Below are 619 nucleotides of genomic sequence, written 5' to 3'. Positions count from 1 at the left end.
ATGTCCATTGTATTAAAAAAAAGTTTACTGTATATTAAAACGTGTTTAGTGTGTATTTTGGAAAATAATCACCGTATATTATGAAAATATTTATAGTACCAAGAACTATGAAAAAGATAAGGTGAAAAAGAAAAAACCAACAAAAAACCGGTTCAGTGAACCGACCACTACAGCATGCGTAGATGCTACTAAGGCGTTTTGTGTCCTGTGTGTCGTCTCCGCCATTTGCCGCCTGTGGTATGCAAATGGGAGCTCTCGAGTTGGAGCTGTTAGGATTTACTCCCTCTGTCTCGTAATATAAGAACATTTTTGACAGTCTCTGTCTCGTAATATAAGAACATTTTTGACAGTAGTGTAGTGTCAAAAATATTCTTATATTATGGGACAAAGGAAGTAATTATTAACGTAATTGAGGTTAATCCTCGCTTGTACAAAGTGCAAGTGCGATTACGATTCGGCAACCGTCACGCCGTTTCCCACACACAGCACTATCGGATGCGTCTGCTCCCTGTATGTACGATCTGTCTATCAATGAAATTGACACGGTTCATTCATTCTTGCAATTGTTTACTAACAGGAGCGACGCAACAATTAAAGGGGGAGCCAAACGCATACTTCA

This window comes from Triticum dicoccoides, chromosome 3A (genome assembly GCF_002162155.2).
Source record: "Triticum dicoccoides isolate Atlit2015 ecotype Zavitan chromosome 3A, WEW_v2.0, whole genome shotgun sequence".
Taxonomy (NCBI): domain Eukaryota; kingdom Viridiplantae; phylum Streptophyta; class Magnoliopsida; order Poales; family Poaceae; genus Triticum; species Triticum dicoccoides.
Note: the sequence above shows the minus strand (reverse complement) of the source record.